Genomic DNA, 11,021 nt, shown 5'->3' with positions numbered 1-11,021 from the left:
AGGACCAAGTGTCCTTAACTTTTGAACTTTAAGATTGAAGTTCAGGACCAAGTGTCCTTAACTTTTGAATTTGGAACTCAAACTTCTAGACCAAGTGTCCTTAACTTTTGAACTTGTAAGTCAAAGTTCAGGACCAAGTGTCCTTAACTTTTGAACTTGTAAGTCTAAGTTCAGGAAGAAGATCATTATGAAAGCGATTATAGAGATGCGCATCTAGAAGATGAAACTGATATTGGCACTGAAATTGGGAAAGGTTAGATATAGATTTTGAATTTGTTGTCATTGAAATTTATATTCAATAGCGTAATATATATAAACTATTTTGTGATTACAAATACTTGTAAAATCTATTGATAGAGTGGAAGTTCAAGATGTAGTAGAATGTCAAGACCAGGAAAATTCAAAAGAGACAAGAGTAACAGAAACAATTTGTAAATGTGGAGTGCAATCCCAGGATTTAGAAAATCCATTGGGAACAAGTGTAAGTGAGATTGTATGCAAATGTGTTGAAGGAATATATGATCTCTCTACACCTCTCTCACTTAAAGAGAAATTTGAGAAGTGGAGGACAATCTCAAGACTTAGAAAATACCCAAGGAACAAGCATAAGTGAGATTATTTGCAAATGTATAGAAGGAACATATGATCTCTCTACACCTCGCTCTCTTACCGACAATATTGGAAGCCAAGAAAATGATAGTGAAGATAAAGATTTAACTGGCATGATCTTGACAATTGCAAAAGGTTAGACGGAGTTTTTTTTAATTTTATACATGTTTGTTTTAATCAAAGATTAGTAACAAGTACTAATTGTGTTAGCTCTTGTAAATATTTTGAAGAATCTTGTGAACTTGCAATCGAAGATCATGGAGAACAGTTGCAAGATAAAGAAAATGCACAGTTGCAAGATAAAGAAAATGCAACTAATATGTCAGCTCGATTGTCTGTTGAAAAAGTACAAGAAGGCAGCGTGGACAACACAAGTATTGATTGTATCCTAAATATTATATTCATAATTGAAATTGCCAGTACATTTCAAAAATTATGTCCTTAGTTTTTGTTTCTTCAGTTGACAACTCGTTGTAGAATTGACTACTTGCAGCAAACTAATGTATATGTAGTGTTGTCTGCAGAGCAAAACAAAGATGAAGTCGTTAACCAATATACTAGGAAAAGGAAGAGAGATAGTATTGGTTTTGATGGTCCATCATTTTCTATTCTTACTCCTACTCCTCCAACTACACAAATGAGCATTAATGAGGGTTTGTCTATGGAGGTCGAAGGAAATGTTTGGTCAAGGGAAAAGGAATAAGAAGCTTTGTTGGCAATTGAAAGCTCCTTTTGAACAGGAAAGAAAAACAGGAACATCGATGGCGCACAATGAAAATACTCCCAAGAATACGGGCCGGATAAAATCAAAATATATTCGTACATGTATTTTTCATTATGCCAAAGGTGATGCAAACTTATTGAAGAAATTCATTGCGTGGTTGGGCAAGGAGAAAAGGAGAGGTCGCAAAAAAGCGTAAGTCCCTAAATGTATTTCATTATTTGTTAATTGCTTAAATTCGTGTCCTGAACTTGTAATTTTAAATTTAGGACTAAGTGTATTGAGCTTGAAATTCCTAAAGTTAAGTGTCCTTTAGTTTTGAAATTGCAAGTCTAAGTTCAGGACCAAGTGCCCTTAACTTTTGAACTTGTAAGTCAAAGTTCGGGAACAAGTGTTTTGAATTTGTAAGTCTAAGTTAAGGACCTATTGTCCTTAACTTTTGAACTTGTAACTGTAAGTTAAGGACTGCATGTCCTTAACTTTTGAGCTTCTTAGCCTAAGTTCAAGACCTATTGTCCTTAACTTTTGTGTTTTTTAGCCTAAGTTCAGGACTAGATGTCCTTAATTAGAAAATGAGGACTAACTTCTAACTTTGATATTTTCAAAATTTTCAGGGGACAAACTGATATATATGCTGACGATAATGGTGTGAGAAAGAATCCATATAAATTTTACCATCAAAAAATCAGTAGCAAAATATTCTTCCTTGAGCTTTCAGATAGTAGCTTTGTAATTGATGATAAGGTTTGATAATTCACAAGGCATTTATTTTCTTTATTCTTAATTTATTGTTTTTTAATTATTTATGACTGATGGATTTATTTTATTTTTTTGGCTTTTTATGAAGCATATTGACATTGCCCTGTATTATTTGAGAAAGAAGGAATGCTACCACCCTCGCGCCCATCATTTTCGCTGCACAACTACAGATATACTTTTTGATAACTATATGCTACTTGTAATAAGGATTTCAATGAAGATGCTACAGATGAGTTTTGGTGTAGTGATAATCAATTGGTTCTGACACCATATGTGTGGGGTGACAATCGCAGATGTGGAATTGCTTGGACAGAGGTTGACAGAATCTTTTTTCCATGTCGGCTTCCTTCAGAAGATGATGATGTTGTGACATATTTTCTTTTGGGGGTATTGGACTTGAATGAGAAAAAGGTTAATGTGTACGATTCCATATATAGTGAGCCATATGAGGCAGGAATGAATCACATTGAAATGTATGCACGCATGATCCCCCACTTGCTAAAGTTCTCACAGTTTGAGAAAAATCACAAGTCTTTTGGAAATGCATTCAACAAATTTGATATTAAGTGGCAAAGATCACCACACCAAACTGGATCGTACCTATTGTCATTTGCTATATAATTTATATGTACTTTAGATTTATTTTATTAAAGATATTGTTTAATTAACTCCATATCTTACATTTTTTTCTTAGGACTGATTGTGGTGCATTCCTAATCAAGTATGTGGAGTGGTTGATGATGGGAAAGAATGTGGAGAAATTCCAACCTGAAGACATAACAAACTTTAGAAAAGAACTTGCAGTAAATATTTGGGCACATGGAGAGTGGAAAAGAAATTCTGGTTATGATACACCACCAGAAAATGTCGGCGACGACTATGATAGTGAAAATGAAACTTCCTGCCCAAAGGAGCTGTAGTTTAGTTGTAAAGAAAGTTAGCTGTAGTTGATTCTTAGTATAAAATTGCTGTAAAGAATACATATGAATTCTGAACTATCTTGTAAATTGTCCACAAGGCACTTTTATTTTGTTTGCATCGCATAATTTTTGGTCACAGCTATGCCAAATTACAGTTTCAGAAGTAATATGAAGGCATCATGTTATTAATTTCTTTGTTTATGTCAAGTATTGATTTGTCCATTTGCAATCCGTAAATTAAGTGTATTGAGCTTGTAAGTATTAGTTAAGGACCAAGTGTCCTTAACTTTTGAACTTGGAAATCGAAGTTCAGGATCAAATGTCCTTAACTTTTTAACTTGTAAGTCTAAGTTCAGGACCATCTGTCCTTAACTTTTGAACTTGAAACTTGAAGTTCAGGACCAAGTGTCCTTAACTTTTGAACTTGGAACTCAAAGTTAAGAACCAAGTGTCCTTAACTTTTGAACTTGTAATTCAAAGTTCAGGACCAAGTGTCCTTAACTTTTGAACTTGTAAGTCTAAGTTCAGGACCATGTGTCCTTAACTTTTGAACTTGAATCCTTAACTTTTGAACTTGGAACTCAAACTTCAGGACCAAGCGTCCTTAACTTTTGAACTTGGAATTCAAAGTTCAGGACCAAGTGTCCTTAACTTTTGAACTTGGAATTCAAAGTTAAGGACCAAGTGTCCTTAGCTTTTGAACTTGGAAATCAAAGTTAAGGACCAAGTATCCTTAACTTTTGAACTTGGAATTCAAAGCTCAGGACCAAGTGTCCTCTACTTTTGAACTTGAAATTCAAAGTTAAGGACCAAGTGTCCTTAACTTTTAAACTTGGAACTCTAAGTTAAGGACTACATGTCCTTAACTTTTGAACTTGGAACTCAAAAGAAACAAAAAGCACGTAAGCGCAAAGAAACTTTGAAAATTCAGGACATATGCTCAAATAAAAACAATCTAAATGAATCCAATTTATAGTAAATACTTAAAAGAGTAGATAAACATAAGTGGATATATCTACTATTCTCTATGCTTCCTTGAAAATGGATGGACTGCCGGAGAATATATACAAGATGTTCTATTATGACCAATTCTTCTGCGACGACCACATTTGAATGTTATTTTTGATGACTTGGTAGCTGGAATATGCCGTTTCTTCTGCCTTCTACCTGGTGGCACTTTGAAATCAGGAGGTTTAATAATTTGTGACTTAACACTCTTTGGTACAATCCAAGAATCAGTATGTCCTACAGGATATATTTGTCTTTCATATGTTTTCAGCCAAGATTCCTTTAAGTACCAGTGCGAGCAAAAGTTGGACTTCTTGATGTTTCTCTTCTCGATAGCTGAAATTGCATGTATGCATGGTAATTCATCAAATTGAAACTGAAACTTTTGTTTAAGTCCACCAAAAAAGTAACTCCTTCTTCCTCAACTCTAGAACGCCATGAATCAACAGGGAAGACCTTCAATGTTGAAAAATTATAAGTTAGTACATTATTAAATTATCATTAAAATAATAAGCTAAACAAAGAACATAATACTTACATTCAAAGTAAATGCTAAATCTATCTTTTTCTTCAATTCCTCTTCTACCCAACAAGAAACGTCATAAAAAGTTCCTTCTGCTACATTTCTTCTTTCATAAAACCAACGTTGTAGCTTCACTTGGATGAAATTCATCATTCTTAATATAGGCAGCTCCCTTGCTTCTAATAGCACAGAATTCATTGACTCAACTATGTTTGTTGTGAGCATGTCATATCTTCGTCGTGGACTACAAGAACGTGCCCACCTTTCCGGTGGTTCTTCCATCAAGTAGTCATAAGTCTTCTTATCTACTTTTGCTATATCTGACATGTATAGATCAAATTCTTTGCGCCTGTATACTCTTGCAGCACCGTGAAAAAGTTTTATGACCTCACTTTTCACTTTCCTTCGCTTTAGGTTCTGCTCCAAATGATAGATACAAATCCCATGATGGCTTTCAGGATATACCTTTGCAATGCCATATGCAATAGATTGATGCCTGTCTGATAAAAAATTAAATCCTCACGGCTCCCAATTGCATTGCGAAGCTCACTAAAGTACCACTCATAGGAATTGTTATTTTCAGATTCTGCAATTCCAAAGGCTTGTGGGAAAATTTGGTTATTTGCATCTTTTGAAACTGAAATCATTAAAACACCACAAAATTTTGACTTCAAAAAAGTTGCATCAACAGCAATCACTGGTCTACAATGATTCCAACCAGTTATTGATGATCCATATGCATAAAACATATAAAGAGACCTAAAAATACAGTATAACAGAAGGTTAACAGAAGTTAAGGACAGGTAGTCCTTAACTTAGACTAACAAGGTCTAAAGTTAAGGACAGGTAGTCCTGAACTTCAGGTTACAAGCCCAAAAGTTAAGGAAAGGTAGTCCTGAAGTTAGACTAACAAGCTCAAAAATTAAGGACACTTGGTCCTTAACTTAGAGTTACAAGTTAAAAAGTTAAGGACATGTAGTCTTTAACTTAGAGTTACAAGTTAAAAATTTAAGGACATGCAGTCCTGAACTTAGAGTTACGAGTTCAAAAGTTAAGGACACCATGTCCTTAATTTTTTAACTTGCAACTCTAAGTTAAGGACCAAGTGTCCTTAACTTTTTGACTGCACACATCAAAGTTAAGGACAACACGTCCTTAACTTTTTCACTGGTTAAGGACAGCATGTCCTAAAGTTTATAAAACAAACTAATAATCTCTGTTTTGATTGTTTACCTGTTGTTGTCGTCTATCTTTATGTTAGTATATGTTCCCGGGTTTTTACTTTTTATCATATATGTAACCACTAATCAACTTTGAAGTTGCATGCCTTTGATCAGCTTTCATAGTGTTAACTGAGCAGTCATGATTTTTCTCAATCTTTACTATCTTGAACAGTGTTGAATCTTTAATTCTGAAAGCACGCACACACCACCCACACCTATCATCATTGCATTTCAACGAATATCTTGTTGAGCTTGATCTAACAACCTTGAATTCAAAATGTCCTTTAATTGCTATATTCGAAAAACAGTTAATTATACTCTTCTTTTTGTCAAATATTGATCCCACGTTTATTTCATCCAACGAAGCATTTTCTCTTAATATCGTAGTTGAGGATTCTTTATGTTTCGAATTTGAGCTTCGTCTAGTTAGTTGAGTAGAGGTTTTTTTAGCAACTTCTTCTATTACCGGTGCACTCTCTAAGACTTGAATGCCTAAAGCTTGTTCGTTGTCAATCTCTATAATGCTTTGTCCTTCCACTTGAATAGAATCAAATATTTGAAGCACCTCTTCAGTTATTTGTTGAGCTTCAACCATATCTATTTCCATTATCTGTTGGCATTTGTTTTGATTGTCATGTTGATTTTCTCTATTGACATGTTCAAAGGTGCTTGTAGATCCAAAAACACTTTCCGAAACATCAAACATGAAACGACAGTCCTTGAAGAGTGAATGACTTTTTAGTAACTCTATACTTGTGTGAAGATCTAAATCTTTGGATACAAGCATTCCCTTGCTTGTTCCCAGGTTGATATCAAACCATATCATTGCTTCAAACTTGTCTCTATCCAATTCAATAACTTCAAAGACCTGTTTAATGAAATCTTCAAATCGAATTGCCTCAGGTACTAGAACAAGCTTTGTTTGATGATCAAGATACTTATAGTCTGCAGTCCATTTACCATTAAAAGCAACTATAATACATATTGTTTCCATCCTGCAAGTCAAGAGAATGGGAAATTCAGGACATATTTATAGAGCAATCCTTGTATAAAATAAGGACAGGAACTGTAAGTTCAGGACCAAGTTAAGGACCAAGTGTCCTCACTTTTGAACTTGGAATTCAAAGTTAAGGACCAAGTGTCCTTAACTTTTGAACTTGGTATTCAAAGTTAAGGACCAAGTGTCCTTAACTTTTGAACTTGTAAGTCTAAGTTCAGGACCATGTGTCCTTAACTTTTGAACTTGAAACTTGAAGTTCAGGACCATGTGTCCTTAACTTTTGAACTTGAAACTTGAAGTTCAGGACCAAGTGTCCTTAACTTTTGAACTTGGAACTCAAACTTCAGGACCAAGTGTCCTTAACTTTTGAACTTGGAACTCAAACTTCAGGACCAAGTGTCCTTAACTTTTGAACTTGTAACTGTAAGTTAAGGACGAAGTGTCCTTAACTTTTGAACTTGGAACTCTAAGTTAAGGACCAAGTTTCCTTAACTTTTTCAAAATAATTTGCAATACCAGGACACTATGTCCTTAATATTCAGAACAACAGCAAAAAAGTTAAGGACATTGTGTCCTTAACTTTTTCAATACAATTTGCAAAATCAGGACACTATGCCGTTAATATTAGTAACAACAGTCATGTTAAGGACACCAAATCCTTAACATAATGTCCTCAATATTTATAGAATAATCACAGGACGCGATGTCCTTAACGTTATCAATCCAAAAAAGCAAAAAAAAACAAATTCCTAGTAACGAAATAAAAATCAACAGAAACACACAAAAGCATAACTTACTGTAATTTTATGTCGATTTTTGAACGAGAAAGTTGAATTCTATAGTTTGAAATCGGAAGAGAAGCTTCTGCAATTTTGGACGATCACAGTCTCTGCTGCTGCTTCGGAAGTTAGTTACGTGCTGCTGCTGCTGCTTCGGAAGTTAGTTACGTGCTGCTACTGATCGTTAATAAGGAGCGTAGGTATAAGCTTATAACAGAAGGGTATTTTCGTCCAGGCAGGTAAAAGTTTATTAAAACAGTGGCTAAAGACTAAAGACATTTAAAACAGTGGCTTAAAAATAAACACATGTGCTATTAATGGCTATCTGTGCACATCGCCCATCTATTAACAAAGAAAACAAAAAAGGGGATTCTGAGATGGACTACATTACTTGGAGAATTATATACCTTTTCTGTGATGCCAACTAGCTAAAAATAGTTCCTTTGTCTTCTTCTTACATCTTATTCATTTGATAAATTAGATAAAACCAAATAAAAGAACAATGAAAGGCATAATGTAGAAGGAGAATAAACGCAAGATGTTGCCAAAGAGAACAAAACTGGAAAGCAACGACAGCTACTATACCAAAGGGGATAATAATTTTTGTTTAAAAAAAAAGAAAGCTTCATTCTTTGGATAAAAGAAGAAAGAAAAAGATAGGACAAGAAGAGAATAAACAGTTGGGATGAGAACCTTAGCTTATAACCACAAGGGATGTACAGAAACTATAAAAGCACTGAAAGGTACAACCTTAGTTGCAAGTTGTATAATTATGTACTCAAAAGAATATTTAACACGTCATTATGATATCATAGAGCCCACATATAGCATATGATAATAAAAAGAGTTCCTAAAGAAACAACATGACCTAACTTTTTTATTAGAAAATTAGTTTAAATATTGTTGATTATTAGATTTAAAGAACGAATCGTGTAACTGGCTTCTCTTTAAAGAAAAATTGCTTAAATAATTTGTATACAGTGGAAATTGGGGCTACCCGATTTTGTTCTTCGATGGAAAAGGTGATACCACGTCAAGAGGCCAGGACGCCGAGCTCGAGGTCGATGCTTCTTTCCAATATCGAGGTCGAGGTCGAAATCATTTGCCGAGGTCGGAAGAAGGCATACCTCGAGATAATACCGTTATGATTCAGTAACAGAAAGAGCGAGATACCCGCAATGGCCCGAAGATCACGGCGTAAATTGCAGAATGGATTGACCCTTGGCGGTTAGACAGCTGTCAATCATGATTTCCTACTGTAATTAGAAGTGTACCTTATTTAGGACCCCCTCCCCCCCCCCCCCCTATTATATAAAGGGGAGCCCATTCATTTGTAAGACATGTTTTTTGACTGATAAGAAATACGTGCACTTTGCTCTCTAGCTATTACTGTTCATCAGAGTTACTTTATAACTTGCTATTCCCGCTATTCCACCTCGAGACTGTCATAATTCGAGGTCGAGATTTGGCTTGCACACCGGTTTGACTTATTTTATTCTTCAATTTATATATTTATTCCTTATTTATCAATTGGTATTGGATTAAATCACATATCCTTAAAACCACAATATAAGTTTAATTGTTACTCGGATTTTAGGGTAAACAGTTTGGCGCCCACCTGGGGCTAAGGATAACAATGATTGTTTCAGTGCTGATTCTGGTAACACACGTTATTTTCGCACTTGTTCTTGTCAAGAATTTTTGTTCTCAGGTTAAAACATGTCAAACTCACAAAACGCACCCGTACATGGTGATGATGGTCTTGGATTTCACGGGGAAAATGATAATGTAATTGCTCCAGGAGCCGGGGTGCCACCGGCTAATCTCGGGGGAGTACCGGTCGTCGATCCAGTGGATATCAGTTCGCACATTGCTTTGAATGTGGATTTAGGCGCGGACCCCGAAGGGAGTGTACACAGGGAAAGCCGATCTGGTGGCCAAGGAACACAGGGCGTAGGAGACGGGGGAGTTAGTCTCCAGGTAATATTCGAGATGCTACAAGCTCAGCAGGATGCTATTGCTCAACTTCAAAGTCAACATAGAACTCTGAGTGTGGTCGAACCAGAAATCACTCGCCGTACCGAGCCAGTGCGAGAAAGGTCAAACGGTAACGGATCGGGGACTGATCCTACAATTATGAAGATGCTCGAGGATCTCACCAAAAGAATCGAGTCGGGAGAGAAAAAAAGCGAAGATAATGATAAAAAAATGAAAACATACAACTCCCGAGTTGATCAAATAACGGGGGCATCCCCGATCTTAAAAGGTTTGGATGCAAAAAAGTTCGTGCAAAAGCCTTTTCCTCAGAGTGCGGCTCTGAAGCCCATTCCTAAGAAGTTTCGTATGCCGGATATACCTAAATATAATGGGACAACCGATCCTAATGAACACATCACTTTGTACAAATGCAGAATTAAAGGAAATGACTTAAATGATGATGAGATCGAGTCGATTTTATTGAAAAAATTTGGGGAAACTTTGTCAAAGGGAGCAATGATTTGGTATTACAATCTGCCACCAAATTCCATCGACTCATTTTCCATGTTAGCAGAGTCCTTCGTGAAGGCACACGCCGGGGCCATTAAGGTCGCAACAAAAAAATCGGACGGTTTTAAGATAAGACAAAGGGAAGACGAAATGCTAAGGGAGTTCGTATCCCGATTTCAATTGGAATGCATGGAGTTGCCACCGGTCACAGATGATCGGGCCGTTCAAGCTTTCACCAAAGGTTGAACGAGGGGAGTTCGATAGCATCACGACAGTTGAAACAAAATTTGGTCGAGTATCCAGCGGTAACTTGGGCGGATGTGCACAATCGATATCAATCGAAGATCAGGGTTGAGGACGACCAATTAGGATCCCTTTCCGGTTCAGTACATCCAAATAGGTTAGCCGTTAAAACCCCGAGGGATATCGACAGGGAATCAAGGTCGAATAGGGAACGATATCAACCATATACCACGGTCTAAGGAACAATGGCTCGGGATGCAATCCCTCCCGGAAACGATCGAGGACAAAATTCTCGAGGACTTATGAGTAAAAGCGGTTTTGATAAGCGTGTCGATCCCGTAGAGGCACCTCGGTTATCGGAATATAACTTTAGCGTCGATGCGTCGAGAATTGTATTGGCAATCGGAAGGATCAAAGATACTAGGTGGCCCAGACCCATACAAACTGATCTTTCCCAAAGAAACCCAAATTTGATGTGCAAGTATCATGGCACACATGGTCACAAGATCGAGGATTGCAGGCAATTAAGGGAGGAGGTAGCCCGTCTATTCAGCGAGGGCCACCTTCGAGAGTTCATTAGCGATCGAGCCAAGAATCATTTCAAAGACTGAGACGCCAACAGGAAAAATGAACAGGAGGAACCTCAACATGTCATTCATATGATCGTCGGCGGCGTCGATATTCTGCAAGGGCTTGTATTCAAACGCACTAAGGTATAAATCACTAGGGAGAAACGAACCCGGGATTAT

Source organism: Nicotiana attenuata, unplaced genomic scaffold (assembly GCF_001879085.1).
Source record: "Nicotiana attenuata strain UT unplaced genomic scaffold, NIATTr2, whole genome shotgun sequence".
Classification (NCBI taxonomy): domain Eukaryota; kingdom Viridiplantae; phylum Streptophyta; class Magnoliopsida; order Solanales; family Solanaceae; genus Nicotiana; species Nicotiana attenuata.
Note: the sequence above shows the minus strand (reverse complement) of the source record.